The sequence below is a fragment of the Falco naumanni genome, chromosome 4, assembly GCF_017639655.2.
Source record: "Falco naumanni isolate bFalNau1 chromosome 4, bFalNau1.pat, whole genome shotgun sequence".
Classification (NCBI taxonomy): domain Eukaryota; kingdom Metazoa; phylum Chordata; class Aves; order Falconiformes; family Falconidae; genus Falco; species Falco naumanni.
The window spans coordinates 27,691,612-27,717,157 of NC_054057.1; the positions used below are offsets into that span (position 1 = coordinate 27,691,612).

Genomic DNA, 25,546 nt, shown 5'->3' on the forward strand with positions numbered 1-25,546 from the left:
AATACTACAAGATGGTGAAGGCTGCATTCACGTATACCAAGAGGAAATAGAACTTAAAATGTGATTTTTGAAAGAAGACTATAGAAATGCCATTACTTGAGGGGTGTGTGTGTGTGTGTGAAAAACATCAAGTTCTGGCAGCCTTAATTACAGCTGGGTGGGGATAGCTCTGCTGTTTGGAATATTTCTCATACTTTCCTTTCTTGGTACCTTCTCCTTTTGTTTTTCTGTCCTGCAGTTCCTAACAAATATTCTTTTTGCATCTTGCTGTTTTCACTGTCATCAGTAAGCATTTGAAGCTCTGCTTTTCTGTTTCAGTTCTGCTGTTGTCCTTGAGTGCTCAATAGAGCCCAGCTAAGAGGGGCTGGGTGAAGGTGTGATAAGCTGACTGTGCAGCAAGCTTGGCTGAAGTTCAGTGAGTCTCAGGACCAGTGGGAGTTAAGTTTGTGTTCTGGTATGCTCTTGGTTCCTTCATTTGGAAGGAAGCTGTGGGGTGGTCTTTGATTAGAAAACAAGAGAAGTTCCTTAAGCCAAACAGATTTGGAGGTGGAGGTACAATTAGAAACAGAAACAGTCCCCTTTGTGATGAAATGAGTTAAGAGAGAAAAATGAAATGTCAGGGGAAGGGAAAATGAGGAAAGTCAGAGACTCATCATAAAGTTAGAAAAAGGTAAGCATTTTAAGCAAGAAAAATAAAGGTAACATCAGCAGAGGGTAGGAAAGAGGACTGGATAGAAATAGAAAAATTTCCCTGACACATCAACAAATTAGTTCTGCTGTCGTTTCTTGCAGCTGTGAAGAAGGAAGGGTGATAAGATAATACACATGCATGGAAAATGTATTTTTTTAACATAAAAGTAGGATTTTCAGTCTATTAGGAATGAGTACAGAGTTGTTTTGGTGTTTGGTGTGGGGTTTTTTTGCTGTTTTCAAATGTTTTTGTTTGAAGTTAAAATAGGAAGACCTATGTTTATTCTATACTTGACCAATCTTTGATGGGAATTTCATCAGGTGAAGAACAGAAAATCGTACAAGGAGCTTAAAACATAAATAACTTCAATGGAAGGTGAAATGTGTTTACAGTAAATTTACAGGTGTTAGGACTATTCTGTCTTTATTCTGCAGCAGCTGCTGTGATATATAATGTGTTTAAGCAACGGTTAATCCAATTGAAAGAACTAATGTAGTAAGTATTTACTTTGCACTTAATTGATAGTAACCCTTATAAATTACCATAAATTGCTAATTAACATTCTCAGATTTTCATTTAGTGGATAAAAATGTAACCTTCAAGAGGAGCCTTCTTTTGAGAGCTGAAAAGACCTTCCTTCTTTTAAGATCAACAGCCGAACACCTTTAGGGAACGGAGTAGGGATAACACATGGAATGTGATTGCTTATTGTGACCCAGCACCACTTTTTCCTGGCATTTAAAAGCCAGTCTTTTGGCATATCAATATGCAGGTAAAGTCTTCCTTTTGTTTTGTACACCATCTACTGTTTCAACATCTAGTGAAATACATCCGCCGTACTTTAGTGGTTTAGATAGTTAGTATTGTAATCACTGTTGAATTGATATTTGTAGAAAGAAATCAAAATTGGAGGCCAGCCTACAGAGCCAAACATCTCCAGACAGAACCCCAGAAGGCATGGTAATAGTTCAGTTCATCTCTTAGAGTTAATAAAGGGAAGTAACCGATGAATTTGCAGACTTTTCAGCTTATTTAAGACTGTGATAAAGAGTGAGGCTTTCAGGGTTTTGAACAGGACATCTTGTTAGAGGAAACAGAGTTCATGGCATTTAGAGTGAAAGTCAGTGTTTCTCCTGTGATTGTGCTCTCCTGCACAGAATACAGGACAGCCCCATGTGATGTTTTTTGTGCCAAAGCTATGCCTAAATGCCTCACAGACCTGAAGTGCAAGTAGATGAACAGGTAGAGAAATAAAGTGATATGGGAAAGAGAGTAATTGCATTTGGTGTTTCTTGACAAATTCTTCTTGAACTTGGGTTCTGTATAACATGAAAAATGTAGGTATGGGTTGACAGCTTACAGATGCTGTGGAATAGCTCAGAATTCCCTGTGGCAGAAGGAGAGTGTGGTGGAGCAGGAAAAAGGCACCAATGTACAATGAATGGTTAGATTTGAGAAGGATATAGTATATAAAGTTCCTTAGGTTAAAAGCCTTAGTATAAAAGGTTGCGGTGGGAGCACTATTTATTACTTTTGTGATAGAGTTTTTGTGGCAAACTCAAGATGCTTTGAAGGGTTAGGGTAAATCTGATATAGTCTGATAAGTACTGGAAAATTTTGTAAAGACGAACTGTCCCTAAATCATCTTACTGGTGTTTACACTGTCTCTCCTTCAGTTAAATTCACTTTCAAAGAAGTTGCACAGAAGGTAGTATAAGGCACAATGCCTTCCTATCCTGTTATCTGTCAATAACAAGTGTTATTGACAGATATCAAATGTTATTGTTATCTGTCAATAACATCAATGTCATTTATTTCTTCCCACCACAAGCCATCCCATTCGCCTCTGTATTATTTTTTTTCCTGCCTGCATCCAATTATTCACTAATTTAAAATGACTGCACCTAAGCCTTTTTTGCTGGGAGTTTTGTCTGAATTATGAATGAAGAGCATTACAGCTGGACCCAAAACTCTGAATTAAAACATGACAGGAAAGCCAGGCTCTGAAATTACATCCTCAAAAATGCATTAATTAAATGTATTGGTGTAATAATAAGTTGTAAAGTACACAGGCATGCTTTCAAAGTGGCCACCTGTCCTTGGAAGTGATATTGATGAGGCTGTGCAATCACAGTCATTTCAACCCCAAGTTACGTGCCTGAGTGCAGGGGGGGCCGTCTCTAGTCTTTACTGATGATTCAGCGGGAGGATGTTGAGAATGTAGTTGCACAGGACTGCAGGCAAGTGTGATGGGACAGGAGGTCTCTTCCTGTTGCTGTGTCAGTGGATAGCACAGTTCTTGGCGTCTACTTGTCAGGCACTTCTATGAGTATCAGCTTTAGAAACCTAAAAGTGTCCTTCGCGTACCTTTCAGTGGTTAGTGAGTATCTAGTGGCTACCTTTTGTGTTACTATCACAAATTTTAAACAAACACATTTGAGAATCTCAAAACAAATTTTGAAACTGACTAACACCCAGGATTAGTATTTCACTAAATTTGTACATTTTTCTTGAAAAGTAGACCTAATTAAAATGAAAAAGGTGGCACTCACTCTTCAGTTTAAATTCCTCAGTTTAGTTTAAAAGTAAATAAAGAAGGTTTTTCAAATATGAACTGCTTAAAGTTTAAGGGGAACAGGCAGAACTAGCCACATTACTAGCTGAGCATTTTGAGCTACTGTAAGATAAATAAGTTTTTGATAGGAGTCTACTGTAGAGTCAGAGATTGTTTTTATTATTATTTTATTGTAGTCATTTGACTTCAGTTCAATGCTTAGGTTTGAAAGAAGTAGAATGGTTTATTTTCTATTTCAGTGTATGAATAAAAATGAGGTATGAGATGATGAGAAGTACTATTCATAAAGTGTGGAAGGGCTTGGTGATGAGAAACAATCAATATTATCTCTAGCTACTGAATTAAACCACGTGTGTCCCGTAAATCAGTTCACTTCTGAATGCAAAATGTGGTCAGATAAGCTTATTTATGTCTCCGTAGCATATAAGATTGCTTTATTTAGTAGAGGATAAAGACAAAACTAGGGGTTAGAGCATGGAACAGAGGGAAGTACGATATAATGTGGATTGGAGCGGTAGCTGGACAACATATGTAACCCAGCTAGAAAATTGGATAAGGTCAGCAAGGAATAACTGAAGTGCTTTGTTGACTAATGCACAAGAACCTTGGCAGCAAAACAGAACTAAAATGATTGTTATTGCTATGCAAATAGATTTTTACAGCTTTACCAGAATTATAGTGAAGTGGCAGGCAAGGATTGAATAGAAATATTACAAGGCATGCACTGATCAGGAATAGGAAGAATAAAAAAATACAGGTTAATGTGAAATAACTTTTTGTGTTTATGATGAACTACAAACAAAACCAGCTGAATTGGGCTCATGTTTTGGGGCATGAGAGGAAAAAAAAATGCTATCTAAATGCTAAAATCCAGGTAATACCTGACTGGTAGATGGCAGATAATTTTTTAACATACAGCCTCTGAACAAATCAGAAGTCGTGGTATTTCCAGTGGTGTTCTGGTAGACAGTAAAACATCTTCTGTTAGATTTGGGGGCCAAAAATGACTGTGGGTAGAATGATCAGAAGTTGACTTTTGGTCTTCGCTCACTTTGCATATCAAAAGAAGGGCAACAGAGCTGGTGAAGGGTCTAGAGAGCAAGCCTTGGGGGGGGGGGGGGGGGGGGGGCGGCGGGGGGAACTGGGGCTGTTCAGCCTAGAGAAAAGGAGGCTGAGGGCGGGGGGGGGGGGGGGGAGACACACAACACACATGACCTTATCACTCTACCTGAAAGGAGGCTGTGGGCAAGTGGGGGTCTATCTCTTCTCCCAAGCAACAGGTGATAGGACAAGGGGAAATGGCCTCAAGTTGTGTTTTAGATTGGGTATTAGGAAAAAAGAATTTCTTCACTGGAAGGGCTGTCAAGCACTGGAACAGCCTGCTCAAGGACATGGTTGAGTCACCATCCCTGGAGGTATTTTAAAGACGTGTAGATGTGGCACTTAGGAGCAGGTTTCGTAGTGGACTTGGCAGTGCTGGGTTAATGGTTGGACTCAGTGATCTTAAAGGTCTTTTCCAACCTGAACAATTCCATGATTCTGTGACCTGTGAACTACGAGATGAACTGAGAGTCTGTGATGTGTGTTCTTCACTTCAGTTCTGGGGTTTGTTTTACAAATCTTAAGTAATTGTATTTCAAAGGGGGAAAACCTCAAGAAATTGAGAACAGAAGGCCCATCTGTATAGGAGCTTATGCATTAAATGAAGAGAAGGCAGATTTCCACACGTTTTGTCTTAAATAACTTCTGTCTGGAACTGATTTGTAGGCAAAAGGTGAACAATAGAGAAGAAAGACTTCAAATATAACTGTGTGAACGCAGAAAGGGAATTAAGAGTAAGTATGAAGCATGTAAGGAGGAGGGCAGGGCAAGGGAAGAGGACTGATCAGCAAAAATATTCTTTTGAAAGTCAAAATGTGCAAGTGAGTGAGAGTGCTGCTCTGTGAGCTCCGCATGTAGCAATGGGTACTGTAGTTACCTAGAAAATGCAGAAAGGTGAAGTGGAGAAATTGAGCCACGAGGACAGCATTGTTATTGAAGATCAGCATCTTACTGCAGTCCATGGCAAAACAATACCCCTCTTAAGTTTTTGGGAAAGAGGACACCGTAGAAGTCGGGGAAAAGCGCACTGGCTAATGGGAGGGATCACGTGGAAGTGAAAATCAATGTTGTTAGCAGCCGGTGACAGCTACACGCTGGACAGCAAGCCTGCTAACCCTCCTGTTAGCATCCTATTTTTGATGTAAAAGCAGGGTCAAGGAGACTCAGTTTCCAGCTGTCACAGCTCGGGCTCACAATCACGTGTGTATGAGGGCGTCTGTACTCCCTTGGCGATACAGCAGCGGCAGGAGCGAAGGTGATCCCCTGCTGAGGGAAGGGCGCACAGCCAGCGGTAGGGGCCCTTCAGTGCCACTGTAGAAGGTTTTGACGCCGCCCCTGGCACGCCACATGCAACTCTTGATAACCCATCACCAAAAACCATGAACCTGAACCTGAACCGGACTCGAAAAATGCCTGCTAAGATGAGCAGGGGGCTCAACAGCTGGTTTTATGAGAAAGGGCTAAAAGAGCGTGTCTTGTTTAGTCTAATGAAATGAAAGTAAAATAAATATATAAAGGGGGTAAACACTAGGGTTGGATAAAATAAAAAATAATCTTGATTTAAGGTCTGCTCAAATAAAATCAAGTTACAAATTAGAAGTCTGTTGTTATCCATTGGAGGAATGAGCCTTCTGGGAGATTGTAGTTGGGGAAGAAGAAGCATAAGTGATATTAAAATGGATGCTAGGAAGTCTATAAAAAATATTTAATGACATGTTTCCAGTGGCAGCACTGGATTGAATTTGATAAGACAGGACAATCCTACCTGTCCTAGATTTTAATGAAAGCCGTTCATTGCTTTTAAAAATGTGAAATGGTAGTTGTGTGCATTTTAATTTGATTCCGATTGCCATCTGAAAGTGGTTTGATTTTAAAAAAAGGAAAACCACCAAAATCTGATCATGTGAATAAGAGGCATCATTCACCAGTTTCTAGAAAAATAAAAAGATGTCTAAAATTAATAATCTGACTAAAAGCATGTTTAGAGAGAGATGTCTGGGAGGGTAAATGTGTCATATCATTTAAGAACAACAACAAAACTGATTTCTGGGTTGAGCTGTTCATGAAAATCTACTGAGAAAAGAACCTTTCTTTTAGAAGTAGATCTTTTCTTTTTTGGATCATCAGTTTAGGTGCTTCTGTGACCTTGGTAAAACCAGCTTGACTGTAAAGAACAGAACTCAGGCATATGGTTTTCAAGTTGTAATTCTAATCATTAAACACAAACAGTGCAGGTGTTTGTTTTGTTTGTTTTTGAAACCTGTTTAATCTGCAATAATAAATAGTCTAGAAGCAAAATTGCTTTTACAATCATCAGGTTATTTTTCTTCTGCATGTTTTTAATAGCCAGTTTAATGTGACCTGATGTGATTTGCATCTGTTGTGGAGAGACCATGTATTTCATTTTAATGACTGTATTGGTTAATTTGACAATTGATAGATTAAATCTTGTTAAGTAATGTGGGATGAGAATAGGCCTAATTTGAATGTTGATACCATCATTCCTTTTTCAGTACTGGAAGGATAAGTTGATTATTGCCACAAGTACTGTTGCAGGATTTTTCCCCCCAAATCTGGTAGACCTACTGGTGATTTCTAAAGAATACAGCAAAAGCTAGAATTAATAGAGCAAAAGCATATGTCCTAACTTTTTACATCAACATATATATGATTCATAGATTCAAATACTAGGTGTTGTTTTTTAAATATTCAGTGAACTAACAATGTAAAAGTGTATGCTTTTTTTTTTTTATTAATCTACCTGCATTTTTTTTTAACTGCTGGTATGTGCATTATAAGACATACACTGTTTTTTTCATGGAAAATAAGAATCTTCATACTTGCAGAGCTCAAGTTCACTTGTTACTTAACTAAATTTACTAATCCAGGTGAGCGGCCACTACAGGGAATGCATGCTGTTCAGTGGAACTTCAAACATTCGTGCCTCTGAACTACAAAAAGTGCAAACAAAATTTTCAGATCAGATCTCCTGTTTGACCTCCAGACAAACCAGCCACTGTGTTTCATGCAAATTTTAGGTAAGAAATTCAGACAATCCATCATACGGGACAGTCTACAGATACATTAATCTGATTAGTCTGTATGAGTATCCTGAAAGGATTGTACTCGGAATTAAGTGAAGTAGAGATGCATCTTTGCTGTAGACAGATGCAGATTTTTATCTGCTCTCTTGTGTTCCTGTATTAAGCAGCTTCCACACCAAATGCCCAGTTTGTGGTTATGGAGTGGGTTATAAGCCTGTAGTCATGACTGATATTTTATTGCTATTTCTTATTTATGTTGCCCTTTTGTCAGGTACTGTAGAGATACAGCGCAAAAAGAGGGAATGCATTTTCCTCAAAGAAGACAGGACATGGTTATAAAGCCATTGGGAGGATAAGAGAGACAATGAAAGAAATCTTGATAAGTTTTTTATTTATTTACTTTATTTCTAGCGAGTCAAATATAATGTTTCCTTGCCATGCTGGTCCCAGAGCCACCTGTCTGTCTGACATCTCTGGTTTCTGGTTGTACTGCAGACTGTCGGGCTTGGTGCTTCTGGCTAAACTCCCTCAAAGTCACTCGTAAAGTTCCTTGTCTTTTCTCCTTTCTCCTCTTCTTCCCAGCCTCCCCTGTCAGCACAGACTTTTTTTCCAACTTTGAAGCCAACTTGATTAGGTGTCCCCTGGGATGTTTTTATCCTGGTTGACCTGAGTGTGTCTGCAGCAGGACCTGCAGTGCTCCTGAGCCTGACAACATGACACAAGGGTGTCTGCAACAATCCTGCACGCAGCTGGCATGGAGAGAGCGCTGCTTGTACTCTTGGGTTTCACTTCTCCTGTGGTTATAGGTTGCAGGCTGGGAATCATCCGTACAGGAAAGCCCCTAACTGCCGGAGAGATACACAGAATGTTCAGAATTCAAAGTACTTTCAGAGTATTGCTATGCCCTTGACAATTGGTGACCATTTGTAATTATAGCATAATATAGTTATTCCACTAGTCGTCTTTATCATTATGTAGTATGGGAAGTAGTAAAGTCTGCTGTAGTTCATTTTTCAGCCAGAAAAGCCACCTCTGTAAGCATACTACGGAGCAAAAAATGCTACTGTTGTGGTACAAGCAAATAGACTGTGTTTATTCTCCCTGCCCCCTGCCTCCCTAGGGTTTTACTAATAGCTTACTTAAAAGCAGGTGCTTGATTTAATCCTGTCAGTGCTGTTTTGCATCTCTGTGCAGAAGAAGAATGGCCCAAGATAAATCAATAACAGAGAAAGGGCTGATGTTACTTTAGGGATAAGGCCCAGTTACAGGAAATGGGATAATACGGATTATCACTAGCAACTTCAGTTTATCAGGGATGCCTGTCAAGGAACCTTTGTCCCACATTGCTAAGCCAATTTATTAGCTCATTGATCCGTGCCTGTGTATCTCTGCATACTTTGTTTCCCTCATCTTTTTGGCTGTACAGCTCTGCACTTAATCTAGAAGTCAAGTGTATGATGGCTTTGTTATCATTTATGGTGTCACAGCACCTATGAGTGCGATACGTTTAGGTTGTTTTCTTCCCTGCCTCTCCCCCTGTACCCCACTCTGTTTTGAAAAGAGCAATTCCAGGGGTGGGGTGTGCTCCCCGTTTTGGCGAAGGCTCTGTTTTCACTCTAACACAAGATGCCTTCTGAGAGGTTTCCAAAGACTGGTCAAGGACTCTTGCCTTCCTTGTATTGTTTCTGCAGATTGTTGACTTGCATCATTCAGTACTTCTTGGCAGTCAATTCGTGCATTCATCTCCATTCACAGTCACTAGGAAAAACTGAGGGAAGGAGATCTTCAGGGCTTAGGTAGGGTGCATGTGTCTGTATGTGTTCTTCCCTTTCCCCCTCCTTGTACTGTGGTGTACAGGTCAATACTGTACTAATCAGTATCTGCCTCAGTCTACTCCATTCGGTTGTTTCTCCTGATAATGCCAAGCCAGAGGTTGGAGATACCTTCCAAATGTTAAAGCATCATCTGGCTTCAGGGCTGACTGGGAGCATGGGTGGCTCTCCTGCTGTTGGTGAAAGAGCAAGCTGGAGATGGGAACCCCAGTTACCCTGGCTGCTTGTCAGGCCAGGAAGGACCAACGTGGGGAACTCAGGAAGGCAGCTGGAGGGACAACCATTCTGTTGCAAGCCTGGGCAGAATACAGCTTTCACTGCAGTGATGTTCTGTTTTCCTTTGGGATGTGGTTGTCCTACAAAGGTGCAGGCCTTTGCCATGGCTTGGCTGGAGGGCTGAGGTACAGACACAGTGGATCCTGCCTGAAGCAACCTTTTGGCCAAAAGGTTTGGGCAGAGAAAATAAGTTATGAACTACAGGAACAGGTCACTAGTGAGTAGGGGAAGGCCACCGTTGGGAGCAGTGGGAAGAATTACATGGGTTGCTACTTTCCTTACAATTTGGTTTTATACTCTCTTTATTTCTGTTTCTGAGCTAGGAATCCAGGAAAATAGTGAGTTGAAACATGGGAAATGTCATGGCCCGTGCAGCTGGACAGTGTGCCAAGGTGGCCAGGAAGGCCAACAGCATCCTGGCTTGTGTCAGAAACAGCATGGCCAGCAGGGCCAGGGCAGTGATCATCATCAGTACTTGGCACTGATGGGGCCATGCCTCAGATCCTGTGTTCAGTTTGGGGCCCCTCACTGCAGGAGGGGTGCTGAGGGGCTGGAGTGTGTCCAGGGACGAGCAATGGAGCTGGGAAGGGGCTGGGGCATAAGGCTGGTGGGGAGCAACTGAGGGAACTGTGGGTGTTTGTCTGGAGAAAAGGAGGCTCAAGGGGTCCTGGTCACTCCCTACAGCTGCCTGACAGGGGCTGTAGGCAGGTGGGGGTTGGTCTCCCAGATAACAAGTGACAGGACAAGAGGAAACGGCCTTAAGTTGCACCAGGGGAGCTTTAGATTGCATAGTAAGAAAAAATTTCTTCACTGAAAGGGTGGTGAAACATTGGAACAGGCTGCCCAGGGGCAAGCTGGAATCACCATCCTTGAAGCTATTAAAAAAAGTGCGTGGATGTGGTGCTTAGCGACATGGTTTAGTGATGGACTTGGCAGTCCTGGATTAACAATTGGACCTGATGATCCCAAAAGTCTTTTCCAACCTAAATGACTCCATGAGTCTATGAAACCAAGTAATTGAATATTTGGAATGGAAGAGGAGAAAGTGAGTGCTGGGTGGTATGTCAGGAATATCCTCTCAGATCATTTACTTCTGTTTGAATCACTAGAGGTTTTCAGAGTGAAAGCAAAGGTTCAGTATTAATTAGCTACTAGTTGCACTGCTTTTAAAGAACAGGCAGTTGGATAAGCGAAGCAGGCAGTACGTCAGCCTTCTCAGAGATGGGCTGTTCACAACAGCCGTTGGCAGTGCTTGCAGGATGCCCATTGAGAGGAAAGCGGTATGGAAAAGTAAGTATCTGAGGGCAAAAATTCATTATTTACTCAAACGGTATGAGATACCATTAAAAATAAATGGAAGGTTAATATGGAAAAACATTAATCTTGTAGCAAATCTGGCTGTAGTGTTGGGGACTCTTACTGCTTTCACACTTCCACAGGTATGCAGTCTGCTTTGCCAGCCCTAGGAGAGCCCGCAGAGCACTGTCTTCCAGCATAGGTTTCTGTTGTCTGCTTATTGCCTCCCAAATTCTTTATTTATATACATTTTTTTTCTAATCTTCCATGTCTTCAGAAACGGCTGAATTCCTTGAAGGGTAGTGGTTTGTCCCTCAAGTGTAAGAGGGTCTTTTGAGGTACATGGAGTCTTCTGTCCCCCACACTAGAATCTCTGGACCTTAACACCAGTGTTGGTGTAAGAGCAGCAACAGAACACAACTAGAATTACTGTGCCCCCTTCACATTGATGTGTAGATAAAGAAACTGTCCTTTGTCAGCTCAAAAATCTTAGAGAAAATGGCATATTTTCCTAAAGCAAAGGGAGATCTTGCTCTTGGGCTCAGCAGGAGGAGGAATCTTGGTTCAGTGTCATATCATGCAATATACAGATACTGCTCAAGTTCTGGTTGCAGACACTGGTGATGATGGAATGTGCTGAAGATATGGCACAAGATAATTTGTATAGGTTTCAAGATGAGTTACTGATTTCTAGATGTTAAGAGAAGATGTGGCTTGAAGTTGAACTTTATATGATACAAGTGAAAGAAAACCCTCAACTCTGTTTCTCACCTCAATTTAATTTTTGTGGAGATGCTTTTTTGTGAGTACAAACCAAGAAGTTTGGGGGATGGCAGCCCTATGCAACTACATCAAACATCCTAATATTGACTAATAACAGCAATCTGTCATGCAAACATATCAAAATAATTGGTTGTGCTTCATTGGTAATGTTGATCAGACTGCATGGCAGTACCTTCTGTCACCAAAATGATTTACAGTAAGTGTGCAGATGTTATTTACAGTGACCTACTAATTCTTTTTGAATGAAGGACTCTGTTTCTTCTTGTGCATGATAATCTTGGCTCCTTTCAAAATGAGCTCTGTTCAGTCTTGGCCAAATTATATGGAAAAAATAAGTAGTTAATTAAAGTTTCTGGTACCATAGCACTTCTTGAAGTTCAATATTAGTTAAATTTTAGCTGAGCTTGCTACAAATAAATGAAAGTGCTCCTGTTGTCAAAAGAGAGATGTGTTGTAGTCTTTTGCAAAACATGCTGAACACAAAGTTTTTCCTTAATGGTGTATTCTTACCTAAAGTCTGGGGTAGTTCTCTTCTACTTCCATTGTAACAATCCAGCTAAATCCTTTACTTGCTTAATCGTAATTTGAATGAATTGGTCACAGTGGTTTTAGGTTTTTTGCCAGTGAATCCATTTAAAACAGTGTATTTTACATTCCACTAGACTGCATTCAGATACCAATGGTAGTGTTGGCCCATCACATTCAAAAAACTGTCTGGTTGAAAGCTGCGGTTTTGAATTTCATTTGCATTACGTACACAAAAAAAGTTGGAAAGAGTTAAAGTATCTAGGGAAAAAAATACTGACTTCACATGAAGTATCTAGAAGTGTAACAGTGGTTCTTCAAGTTTACAGGAAGAAAGTATTAAGTAACTACTTTCACTTAGTAGTAATAGTATAATTTGATTGGAAAACCAGCTTTTGCTTTAAATCTCCTGCAAAACCATTTCCACTGTGGGTCTTCAATGTGATTCATTCAGATGAAAAAATAAGCGAGTTACATACTTCCTCTGTTGTGGTATTTTTATTTTTACTTGATGCAGCATGTAATTCTAGAGTGCTTATTTTTTGAATTTCCAAAGGAAGCAAAAGCTTCTATAATGGCTAAAATGGGAATGCGGAATAGATGACGATTGCTACCTTTTTATGCTAACTTCTTTTTTTCCTGTAAAAGTCAAGGTAAAGAAATGAAATATTTAAAGAATTTTAATATAGAAAAAGCACAGATGTTCATGCATGGCTATGTTTTCAAAAATTATGGAGGAGATGTAAGCATTTCCCTGAAGCAGTTGCTCATCTGATTAGGATGATGGCTACTTTACAGGACTGTATCATGACGGTTCTTGTTGCCATATAGCCTATCTCTTCGATGCTTACTCACTTATTTTCACAGTACATGCTAGAACTATTAATTTATTGCAGACTTGCAGGACCAAGGTGGAGAGAGGCCAAAATCAAAGCCAAACACCCAGAGAAGCAAGGAGCAATTTAGTGCCTGAACACGACCATGGGGCTGCGCACTGACAGCTTGCCCAGACCCCGCAAGTTTCCCATGGCAGCATCAGCGACTGAACCCTTCGCTGATGAACATTGGTTGTCTCGGTGCTTTGTTTGCAACACAATTTCCTTCTGAATCTTCTGGATGCGGATTATAAAAGCGAAGGCTGCAATGAATAGTAAAAGTAGGGCATTGTCTGCAGATGCCACGGGCAGACAACTAGCAATTAGGCAGGAATGGAATGAAAGGTGTTAGGGGAGTTTTTGCTTGTTTAAGGGAAAACTGTTAAGTGTCTGAATGTACTGAATCTGTTGCTGTTTAGAATATGATCTGCAGCTTGAAAAGCAAAGCTTCACGACACAAGTAATTTGTGTGGTCCAGTTCAGGCACATGGCTGCCATCCTGTTATGCAAGGAAAAGCACAATGAGCTCCTGCAAAAAGGAGAGCAGCTCCAATGCCGTCTGTCAGTGGAGAAAGTCTGCTCTGTATATACCACCGGTATTGCTTGCCTATTGGCTTTACCTTTATGCTTTCTCTGGATGCAAGGGGTTTTGAAACACCCATTTGAAGGAAGGTTAGAAAGACAGAGGGAGTGTAACTGGGCATGGCATGGGCTGGGGGAATATTTTTATGTGATGCCCACGTGCAAGGAGGGATGGAACTGCGTAAAGGCTTTGGTACGTACCAGGTGAAACATAGTGGGATCAGTTGTGGTGTGGTACAGTTTTCTGCTGGAAAGAAGCAAAACCTCTGAGGCTTGAATTTCTTTTTTTTTTTTTTTTTAATCTTTTAATTAAACTGAACACAATACTTGAGAGTGTACTGGAGGAAAACTTCCTCTTTAGAAAGGTGGACAAGCTAAACCTGAAAAGATTAATTTAATCTCCATGTTTTATCATCTATTAGTGTATTGCCTTCTCACAGCAAATCCATCCCTTGAAAATGTTTAGAAACTGTTTTGGAAAATGTTTGGAAAGTGTTTTCTTTGCAACTGTCCCCACCTTCAAAAATCTTTGACGGATCTAACAGAACGGGTTAAAGGACAGTCACTATTGTTCATCATTGCTTGAAACTGCTTTGCAGGGAGAGGATTTTGAGTGGGGAAAATCTGGCATTCATTTGCTCATAGGGCTGTTCTGTGCCTGCTGAGTGCAGACATAACCTGCCTCGCTGTGCACTAGGCCACTGGGAAAGCCTGTGCAGCTCTGCAGTAGCTAGCTGGCCTTCCAGGGGCAACGGCAGCGTTTAGATCTGTTTAGACTGTAAAATCCACCAGAGAAGACAAAGCCTTTCAGACAGAGCCTAGGCTGAGCTCCTTTGCTCACTAAAGCCTCACTAGGTCCACTCCAGTTTGCAGTCACACCATTGACTACAGTAGAGACATAACCATTTTCTGCAAACCCCAGCCGGAGACGAGCCCAGGAGAGTATGGATCTGCATATCTTGCTATCTCCATGTGGATCTGCTTCAGACTTACAGCTCAGGCAAGGTTTAGTCAAAATAATCAATATGTGTGGAGACTTGCATGAGCTAAAAATATTTAAAATTGCCCCTTCAAAATGTCCACATATAGCCCTGCTGAGCTTCTGATGTCTCTCCTCACAGCTCTTTGAAGCTGTAAGGGTTTTTTTTAGATCTCTGATCAAAATGCACAAGCAGGTCATGATATCTTTTTTTTCTTGTCTTTTTAACAGCAGTAGTTTAACATAGAGGATGGACAGAATGAAGGAAAGCAGAAAAGGAAAAGCTCCCAGATGTGATCATGTGTTAGAATAGGGCATTACGGAAATTTTACATTGTGCCTTTCTGTCCTGAGTACTGGTATCAATAGACGTTAGGTCAGGTTCACAGCAATCACGATAGCCTGTATAACTGATGGGGAGCTCGGAGCACAGCAGGATGGTCCTAACCCTTATGCTTTGTCTAGGCAGCAGTCAGGGAGATGGCTTGTCTTGCATCCTTGCATGTTCCAGACAGTCTGTTAGGCCAGGCCACCCTCACGTGTGCACCCAGCTCCTTTTGACACTTGCATTTGTATTTTAGTGCAATATGTAACTGCTTTTTTGCTGCATTCAGTTCCTGGAAACAAGTTACAGCTCTTTGCACAAATGGCAGTGGTTGCACTTGGAATTATAAATGTGCCCTGCCTGTTCCACTGCCCTCTGCCAACAACAGATGCCCGAGGCCACATTCTGCTCACAGTCATGTTGGGGAAGATGATGGGATCCGATCTTTCACATAGATGTCTGTTCAGGTAGTTTGCTTAAGGCATACACTATGGCATTAATAGAGATCAGACTGGGAACCCCTGCTTTCTGGACATGGACATATATCCCTTAAAATATAACCTGTCTAGTGGAATGTGACTGGTCACAGCTTGCAGGATGGTTAGTGGAGGGGGTTCTGAACAGACCCTATTAGAACGAGGTGATGACTGTGTAGTACCTTTTGTAATGCCTGCACTTATTTTGTTGTGTTAGCTTGCCTTTGCCAGGGACCATAGCTACCTGTAAGGAGAGCTTGGAGTGACACCGATAGATTTCAGAAATCACTGTCACTACATAAAGCAAAGGAATATCCTACTAGGAGAGATCTGGTGTGTACCAAAACAAAATCTCATATTGCAAAGCTCTGTGTTACTTGCAGAGTTATTGCTGTTAGTTGGCTACATATCTTCTGTTTGCTGTAAAGTTTGTCACCTATTCAAAGCTTGAAACATTTCACATGTGCAATGGAAATATTTTCAGCTCAGTAAGCTGGATATTCTGATATGTAGCTCCATAGTCCCCTAAGTAGTTGTTTATATATCGTGTGTTAAAGAGTGATGGGTAGAAGGACGTACAGCCCTGCTGCAAGATGTTCTCTGTGTCTAAACCTGCAACCTCTGCCTATAGAAAAAGCTGGCTTTGAAGTACACATGGAAGGTAACACTGGTTTCCAGCTTACCAAGTAATGAAGTGCTCTCAGAACTAAAGACTGAATGTTTGTTCAGCAACCTCACATTTCAATTCAGAGTAACTGAAGCCCTCAAATCAAAAACACAGCAGCTGTGTGAATGTGATGCGTGACCTTTTATTATTCAAGAATCTACCTCAGTTATGCGAAAATATAGCAAATATCCTGAATTTCACTTGGAAATGTGTTTGTACTCAGTGGAACACTTGCTAGTGATGAAGTCAGAACTGCTCTGCTGGGCAGTGGTTTAATTTTCCTGAGCTTTCCCTTATGTCTGTCAAAATGTCAGCATGTCAGTTACTTGTGATCGTTGGTCCCAGATGGTTTGGTGATCTTTGATGGAAAAGGATTGTAAAGCTAAGTGGTGGTTGTTGATGCTGCTGCTACTGTTATTAGTATTATCACCATTACTATTATTTATTTTCATTGCTATTAATGTTGCAATATCACTTACTGAAATACAGAACAATTTTATTTTATTTTGAATGTGGGAAACCTGTTTCTACCGGTTTGCATGACAATTAGTCAATTGCAAAACCTATTCAGTGTTTAGAATTCTTGGACCCATAAAGTTCAGTTCAGTACAGAACACTGTAGCTAAATAAATAGCAATGTACCCTTTAACTCTGGCACCCTTTACAGCATTGGTGCTTCTCACGTGAAAATCTGTTGAAGCATGGGATAGGAACTTCCCTCCCATTACTTCCCAAAGGCAAGATCTCTTTCATGTGTTAATTTTCTGCAAATATTAACTTCATTCTGCATTATTTTTTCCTGTATCCTATCAATAGATCAGCAGGACGTAGGCCTGGTGTAACAGTGCTGGAGATACCCAATTTGCAGCGACGTAAACTTGCTGCCTTTCTCAGGCACCAGCACATGCTGGAAATGTTGGATGATCTGCCTAGAGAAAGCAAAGGAGATATCCATAAATGTAAAATAGTCAAAATTAGGGGAAATATGACTGGAAATCAGGGTGCAAAACTGAAGGAGGAAGAAGGGCCAAACATATAATTTAATATGTTGAAGACAGAACTGGGCTAAGGATACGTACAGTCCAGCATTCTCCTTTTGATATAATGATTAAATGATCCTGAAACAAGTTATCCTAGGCAATTAACAAACTCCCCCTACAGAAAGTTTCTTCTATTCCTTGTGACATACAGTTCTTATGCTGAGGCTGAGAAGTTTTATAAACTGTCAGACAGAGCAAGTAACATAGAAAAAAAAGTAAATACTATTATCTAGTCTATAACCTGGCCAAGTCAGAACTTAATACACAAATTAAAGGCAGCCAGCGCTTCCTAAAGAAGACTAACAAGCTGTGGGAAGTAATCAGTGACTTTCCTGAAGGATCAGTCTTGGGTCTAATTTTGCTATTTTCATTAATACTCTAGTTCCAAAAAGAACAATGAGCTACTGAAATGTGCTGATAGCACAAATTTTAGTGTGTTATCCACAACAGCAGGATATTTCTCTTTTCAATTTGTCTTTAGAGAGTCAAAATCTTTGAATCCCTTTGTACTCATTTTGTATGTGTAGGCAAAGTTGTGTGAGAAAGTACCTTTTTTTTGTGAGCATAGCACACATTTGGAGCCTGGTATCAATTAATTCTGCCCAGTGGTCGATATCAGAGATGTAGCTCCACTCTCATGATCCACATTCTTTTCAGATCTATTACAGATCTCTGAAACTAAGGACATACTGGTAGATGCTAGCTAAGGAACAAGAATTTTCTCACATAAAGCCTGTCTGAATGCAAGAGAGAGAGACTAACTGTACTGGTTATATATATATTTAAATAATCTGAATAATTACAAATGTCTTGCAGGGAATTTTATGTCCAGGTTAACATCTCTTCTGCTATTTTCTATGCATTTTTTTCAGTCACAAATCTCTTGGGTCCCTAGGCTACTGGCAAAGGATCATATTAAGATAATGTTTAGCATAGCTAAAATTTGCCAGCTCAGACCCTTGAAAACACCCCAGTACAGCCTTGCTGTTTGCTCCTTGTTTTTCTTACCTTGAGACGATCTTGAGAATTGGCCATCAGTCTGGAAACTGAAGTAAATTCAAATATAGTGTCTGTCGTCCTATATGATAAAAAGCAAAGACTGTTAACCTGAAGCCCTTTTAATTTAAAAACAAAAACAAACAAAAAAAAAAAACCACCAAAAACCAAACCCTGTTTGGTTACTGTGCATGAAGCGATGTGGGGTTTGAAATGCCTCTTGCTCCCTCCCACCTCATCAAGGCTACCTCAAAAAGCTGAATTGCAAGGAACACTGCTGCCCTATTTCTGCATCTTTGTGGGGCATAGGATTTGGGGCAGCTTTTCTGTTTCCTGCTTTGTTTCAGGAGAAGGCTTGACTCTTTACTTGCATTGCCATTGGTGTGAGTGAGAAAGATACTATTAATTTTAATATGTGATTTACTGTAGTTACAGCATTTTAGAAATTATACAGTTCTAAGTTTTGGTTCAAAGTGCATCCAAGCCAACAAAAAAGATTCGCATTGACATGACTGGGTAGTGGCTCATGCTGTCAGCAGTCAGTGGCATGTGCTTCCCTTCTGCCAGAGGCTGGTGCTCTTCCAAGCACTCTGATTTCCCTTACGCAAGCAACCTCATATCTTTGTACATAAATGCATGCAGATAGTGTAGCAATTCCTCTTTCCAAGTTACTTCCCAAGAAAAGCAAGGTACCGTAATCAGTTCTATCAATAGGTTAGGATCCAAAGGGCCTCATCAGCTTGGTAGACAAAAACTTTTCACAGCACTGATTACAGAGGGAGCCTGATTATCAATTAAACTCTGCTCTCTGAACCTTTGTTTTTCCGAAAAGGAAGAGCACATAAGGGAAATTCCAGAGAAGATCCAAAAATATCAGGTGGCTGTCACTGCTGCACTGTGCTCAGTTTTAATCATCAGATTGGAGGAATAGCATGTGTGAGTTGCACAGGGATGTACAAATGGAGATGTACTATTTAAATGTCAGGAATAGGTATGGGGAGATATGGCTTGTATATATGAGACTGTAGCTTCTGATGGACCTTTCTACCTCAGTTTTCTCATGCAGTACTCTTACCTTTCCGCTTGGTTATTTCAGTTTTAGAAGGCATTAGTGCCCTTCTGATAAAGGTGGTGCAATGGCTTGTATTTCACTGCACTTTCTGACCTGGGGGTGAGCATTTATTTAAGATATTCACTTTCATTCACCAAACTTAATAAATCACAAGAATTTGCTCCAGTACAGGTAAATACTGGGAGTTTATCCATCAGATGGAATATTAACTATGTCGTTTGGGTTTTGGTTGGTTGTTGGTTTTTTAAAAAAGAATTGTAAGGGTTTTTTGCTTTAGTTTGGTTCCTTAGATTTAGAAACCTTTGGGTTTCTGCTTTTCAGTTTGTTATAGGTGATGAAGAAGGCATGTTGGCTTTCTTTGGTATTGGTTCAGTACCAACTAAACAGACTCATATTTTGTTCGTTTTAAGTCATCGCCATAATTTCATGGATAGCAGACTTTTCTTTTGAAAGAGGGCAACCTAATTAATGCAGAACAACTCTTCCATTGCTTCTATCTCAACATCAAATGTATGATATGAAAAAAAGCTATCCTCCACCAGAAGCCACATGCTGCCTCATTAAAAACAAAAACAGGAAATATTTTATTTACTTTGAAAAAGACTGTATCAAAATAGAAATAGGGGAAGGGAGGAGAGGCTGCAGCTGTTGCAGTCAAAGTTTCAGCTATAGACTTTTTTTTTTTAATGCTTGTCAAATTTGACAAGTTCATGTAGCTTTTGGTTTGCAGAGGTTTGCATATGTTTACATATATTTACTGCTTTTGTTTCATGCCACCAGGTAGTACTTGCTTAATAAATCAAGCGGTGTTTAATACAAGGTTAGAAGTGATGGTCAAACCCAAACATTCTTGGTTTGCTTTTCAGTAATGGGACTTTTCACTTCAGTGTGGATTTCAGTTATTTGGCTGCCAGTGCATATGCTTCAACATGATTAATAAATTCTCTTAGTTAATCTGAATGGCAGTGCCACTTAATGTGCAATTGGATGAGTCAAAACATCATCCGCCCCAGAACTGAGGGCCAAGCAATCTGTACAGTATGGGCTTTGCACTGATGCCAAGCAGTCAGCCAAATTTGAGTCCAAAAACTGAAAGAAAATGTATTTCACTTAATTATGTATTTTTGGCTATTTAAATATCCAAAATAATTTTCACCAATTACATGTATTTATTTTGTTCTCTACTACAAAATATCAAAACGCAATTCATAAAATTAAGCTGATCAAAAGAGAAGCCATTTCAATACTTGTTCAACAGTATTTGAAACTCCCAAAAGAAATCAGTGAGCTTAACTACTTTGCCTTCCATAGTTGCATCCTTTTCCCAAAATGCAAATGGATTCATTTCACTAATTTCCTGATGGCTTGTAATTCATAAGAGATAAACAAGATCTGTGGTTTCGGTGCTATCTTGCTACATTGGTCTCCAGTACCTTATGGCCTGTAGGAAACCTATGTCATTTTTATGTCTGTCAGTATCTCAAGGTAGATGTTCTTCTGTCTTTCTCCAATCCTGTCTCTTTCAGTGTGTTCAGAAATCTCTTGTGACGTTCTAGCCTGCTCCATCTTTATCTCATGCTAGACTTGGTTTCCATCCTAGGAGAGGTTTTTTGGATCAGCCGTGAAACACTGGGCCAACAATGAAGATGACCACTGGGTGATTGCTGTCTCCGCAAGAAATGTTTCCCAAACTCTTTTTTTCTCTTTGTGATACTGATTGAACGCTCTGGTCTCACAACACTGCCCGGCTATTATAGACAAGGTGGTAGAATATAATGTCTGTCATCTGTTAAACCTATTTTATTATGCGTCCGTGTGTTAATCTTCTTTCTTAGGCCTGGTCCAAGACTTGCAGTCAGGCCCTGCGGTCCCTTTCTGTTCATCGATGCCTGGTCTAGACCAGAGCTTTGCTTGGATCCACGTGTGCTTTTTCCTGCAGCTGTTTCTCAGTGTCAGCTGCCTGGAGTTCTAATCAGAGTCTCAACGCTTGTCTGCATGTTTGGTTGTGAAAATGTTTGGGGGTTCAAACCATTCAGGTGACTGCAGCTAGTGTATGAAGAATGTGGAGGATTGGGGTTATTCTCCAAGCAGGTGTCAGAGGGGCGAAATGAGTGAAATTCCCTGGGGTCAGAAACTTACATTAAAAAGAAGAAAGAACTAGGAACCTTCTACCTCATTCCTGCTAATTGGCCTTTTCAGGCTCTCTGAGGTGGAAATACTGCATGCTGATATAGTGCAAGTAAGGGAGCTGTATGCTCGTGAAGTGTAGCGCATGTGATGCGTGAGAAGTGGCTCAGGGAAAGTGGTTTGTTCAGCCTCCAGAAGACAAGGTGAACAGAAGATCACACTGCTGCCTCCAACTTCCTAACAGGAGGGCAGAGAGGAGGCAGAACCAGACTCTTCTTTAACGTAAGCAGGGACAGGAAAAGAAGCAATAACCACAAGCTGCAATACATGAGATCCCAGTTTGACACTGGGAAAGAAAATTTCACAGGGGTGGTCCAAAACTAGCAGAAGTTGCCCAGAGAAGTTGTGGAGTCTCCATCCTGGGACGTGCTCAACCTACACTTGAAAGGGCCTTGAGCAACCTGAGCAAATCTAACGTACTTTTAGCAAGAGGCTGGAGCAGATGACTCGGGAAAAAAACCAACTGAAATTGTTCTGTCAATCTATAGCTCTTAGTGGGTCTGTGAGGTGTTGGCCTTGGCTGTGTGCATTGCTGTGCGGGCAGGTGAGGTCTAGGGGAAGAAGAGTTTTCAGAAATACCATTTAATTTATATAGGTACTTTAAACTTTGTGCTGTGGTTTTGAGAGGCTCTATAAGCTGTCTGCCACGTTTTCTTTTAGCTTGAGGATACGTGGCTTTCCTGTGTCTGCCATTAACACTGTACATAAGTGCATCGGTGCTGAGGTTGATACCCCAAAACTGAGCCTCAGTACAACAGAAATTGTTAAAAGACTGAACTGGGTGTGTCACTGGTGCACTCAGCAAGCACAGCCAGATGCAGGCTTCAAAAGACAGACTCAAATGGCTTGCTTTACAAGAGTCTTGGAGATGGGAGTACAAATTAGGATATTTTATGTATTCTGTCCTAATTATATTCTTATGCTCAGAAAGATTAGAGAAAGAACAAACGTGACTTTCTTTTAATAAGCGATGAACAAGGACATGGGGGAATGGACACCTACACACTGCTTTCTTCAAACACACAACAAGCTGTGATGCATAATATTTCTAAAAATGGGAGAAATGCTGAGATGTTCAGATTGACATTTCAGTGTCTGTCTGAAATATAGGGTTCAATAATCCTATTATGTGTGTCTGGCACACTCCTCCTCCTTTAGCAATATGCCTCCCATAACTGCTATAATAAGACAGAACAGCTAAAGCCAAATTCTGTGCGCCTCATCCTATCATTCAGCAAAGTTATATCGTCGTGAGATGCAATCTGTTGTTTTCTTTCCTGCTGTGTGGTATTGATTTTTCTAACCTTTCCTAATGTTAAATTTGTTTGGCTTTTTAACTTCCTTACCAAAGGTTAATGTTATTAAAGTTGAGCAGGTATCTATAAAACTACAAGCATTATTGCCTATCTTGCAATTGTTATAGTGTCCTTTCATTAAACCCTGACTGCATCAGAAAGCTCTGTCATGAAGATTTTTGTCATTCGGGAATAATATGGTGAAAGTTGACAAGAACTGCATTTGAGTTGTCATCCAGTCCTGTGGTGTAATATATTGGATTTGATACATCAGGAGCAACAGATTCATCTAAAACATGCTTGCCATCAGTTAACATGAACTGCACAGACATTAATTCCAGTGAGGCTGTAAAGAGGGTGCAGGAAGATGCTGGTGCTGCTGCCGGTCCTTTCCCCAGTACAGTCTGACCACGCCAGTTTCTTTGCCATTATCGCAAAACGAGGAGTTCTAAAATCTCCGCCAATTCAGAACTGCTTATCTGCTTGATGTGGAAAGAGAATGAGAAATCACGGTTTAATGTGAAGGAAGTGATGGCCTTAATGGTGGCACTCTGTCAGCATTCTTCAGTACGCTCGACAGCGGTACTTGTATAAAGTATCCAAGGTGCAGGCAGTGAGTAAACAGTTAACCCAGGTTTCATGTTTAGTGACTGCTGCCACAGTACTCCTTGATGTCAGTATTGCAGGTACAGTGGGCTGTCTTTAATGAGTGGTGACATCCCATTTACACATTTAGATTGCATTTCTGTGACGTGTATTTGAGGCCTTTCATTATAAATATGTGCAAAAGACAGTAGCAGGGCTGAACATAAGGTGTCTGTGTGTGGCGTATCATGGCTGGCTTCTGGAGCTGCAATGAATGACCATTGATGCTTATACTGACATTATCTTGCCTTGGTAGTACCCTGTAGTTGCTCTGAAATACTTTTCTTATCAAAGAATATCCTGAGAAGCTATGCAAAGACTAACCTCAAGTGCAATAGTTTTAATAGTAGAAAGCATAAAAGAATAAATAATAAAATAATTTAAGCTATTGTAGATCATCACTTATAAAAACCCCACAGATAATTTGGTCTTCCCTGGGTGGAAAGCAGAATTGTAGCCTTCCTGCAGCTGCCAAAACCCGACTGTCTAAGGAGGAGATCAGGCTTGTTAGTGACTGCAGGTAGGAGTCTATCAAAGTGCTGGGGGAGAGTGGATGTTAAATCTTTTATTTATAAATTGGTACCAGTAAACCACTTCCTTCTGCCAGTGCTGTGAAGCCAAGGAATGGCCCTGGCAAAAGATAAAAGACCTTCCTTCTCTGCTGCTAATTAAAGAGGTGGTGTCTGAGGTTCTGTCTGTTCTCCCATGCTTAGCGGTAGCTGTCCCTGCCACTGCTTTAGTCTTCATCTGTCACGTTCTTGTGCTGTTCAAAGGCTGATTGTGGAAGGCTGGGGAGGTTCTGTCTGTTCACAGTTTTTCACAGCTGGGTCTCTGTTGCCACTGTCAATGCTGGTAACAAGTCTGTCTGAGAGCACCCTATTCTTAGTGAATGAGACATCTTCTCATTTAGAGTGGATTTGATTAACAAATTGCCTTCAGTAGCTTTCAGATTCAACTATGAGCTTCCTGAACATCCCTGCATCTTTCCTGGGCTTCCTCTGTGTCTCTGGTTGACGTTGCACAACCCATGGTCATTACAGACTCCAGATGGCTTGTGTCCCTTCTCCCTTTGCCAGTTTTCTCTTTCGGCCTTGCTGGGTAACAAGTGGAGACATGGCAGCTCTTCAAATTGTTTGACGCTCAGCACTGAGGCCAGGCTCCAGCCACATTTGTCCCTAGCCTCTTCGTGGTGACAGAAGCATCACTTCTGCAAGGGAGGGCTTCAATTACATGTGCTGTTGCAGCTGTGCGATGTTCCACCTTGGCAGGTCTGTTACTACTACTTGAAAAGGTATTTAGAGCAATATAAGGTATTGGAACCTGTTTTTAACCAGGTTTCATTTCAGAAGTTTTTGAGGAGGGAGGAGAAGTAGTATATTAAAAAGCACGTCTTTATCTCCTACCTTATCTCTTCCACATCATCCAAATCCCCTGCTGCGTGATGGTTTGGTTTGGTTTTATGTGCATTCTGGCTGTGTGGGGAAGCATTTCCGTGATAGTGTCTGTCTTCCTATTGGAGGCTCGTTATTTTGTGGTGTGCAATCCCCTAAACTCCATCCATGCACTGCTGGGAAATTTTGCTTTCTGTACCTTTATTTTTACCACTAAGCTAGAGGCAACTCTTAACATTTTGGTGGGGTTTTTTCTGATGTAACAAAATAATGTACTTTATACACACAGGCACACATACAAAGGTTCTGTAGTCCGAATGCTTTTCTCTTATCAGTTGTTACTGTGTATAGCAGAAACAGAATCTGTCAGATAAAGACAAAGCTCGGAGGCTTTTAAGGGGACCTTGAAGTGGTAGGAGAGAGAACTTCTAAATCCAGTATGTATGGTTCTTATTTTAATTTATGATGCTGTATTGGGTATTTTTTATCCTTGAAACCTCTTTGAATAGCGACTTTATGTGGTAGATATACTCTGCTTTTCCTTACTCAGCTTGTTATCAGAGGCTTAGGAATTGCTTTAGCTCTCAACTAAGAAATCTGAACTTCTCGGCTTTAATGTGCTCTCCTCCATATTACCTCACTGCAAGGAGATTGGTGTTGGAATCACTGCAAATTAACTACTACCACTGCACTGGGTCCAGGAACCTTGAAGGCTTTTGTATGCTTGCATTTATACACATTTGAATGTATGTAGCAGCGAATATGTGTAACTGTAGCACCAGAGAGAACAGTCACTCTCCTGGAACGTGGCACTGGAAGTTAGTGGTCCCCCAGGGCTCACTGCACCAGAACTTGTCCATCCAGCAGAGCACCACAGAGCATGCTTGCCCAAGC

General features: G+C 40.8%; 1 protein-coding gene across 1 annotated transcript in view; it reads left to right on the forward strand.

The window, feature by feature from the left end:
• The window catches only part of TPK1 (thiamin pyrophosphokinase 1), a 250,428-nt gene that overhangs the window by 97,531 nt on the left and 127,351 nt on the right, over positions 1–25,546 (forward strand). The window lies entirely within an intron of this gene.